General features: G+C 40.9%; 1 protein-coding gene across 1 annotated transcript in view; it reads left to right on the top strand.

Annotated features, from left to right (window-relative positions):
• LOC119590580 (ephrin type-B receptor 1-like) overlaps window positions 1–680 on the top strand; it is a gene marked incomplete at its 5' end in the record, with an annotated part of 34,373 nt that overhangs the window by 21,650 nt on the left and 12,043 nt on the right.

Raw genomic sequence — 680 nt, 5'->3', positions numbered from 1 at the left:
ACATCTTGCCCACACTCTCTCTGTCTCAGTCATCGTCTCTCCTTGCATTATTGGAGTGCAAGACAAAATGCCTGACACTTTTCATAGCCTGCACACTGATATATCACGACACTCCCTGTTACCCTGCATAAGGAATTGAAGCTTTCACAAGTCCAGAGTGTTACCCTTGTAGTTTGTACAGACTGACTGTCATTTTTTTCTGACTGGTTTAATGTATTTTGAGTAGATACCAAAATGCAATTTTTTCCCCCCTCCCCCCAGTGTCTTGTCCCCATGACATGGGTTTTGATTACCTTTTTCCTCCAAAGATTGACGAGGGAAAAGAATTGCCCTCAATATGCATTTGAAACCTCATATGACAACAATGAGAAAACAGACAAGAATCCCATTTGGTTCATATAGTAAATGCTTTTTGATATATTGAAATATGTATATATATATATGTATAGATAGAGTTGCAAGGTTTCAAAAGCAAAAAGCAAAGAGAAAAAATCCCATTTGTGAATATCCTTGGCTAAGGAGAACTAAAAACTCTGACTGGCCCACTTTCCCTTTCCCCTGCCATCACCCTCCCAGGACTAATTGTCACCTTCAGTAAGTGTAAGTCTTATGCCTGGCCCTTCTGTGCATACCATCATCATCCTGCTGCATCCAGCTGGCATCCTTTAAGGAGCCTTGCT

The sequence above is a fragment of the Penaeus monodon genome, chromosome 27 (assembly GCF_015228065.2).
Source record: "Penaeus monodon isolate SGIC_2016 chromosome 27, NSTDA_Pmon_1, whole genome shotgun sequence".
Classification (NCBI taxonomy): Eukaryota; Metazoa; Arthropoda; class Malacostraca; order Decapoda; family Penaeidae; genus Penaeus; species Penaeus monodon.
Note: the sequence above shows the minus strand (reverse complement) of the source record. Positions and strands in the feature narration are given on the sequence as shown.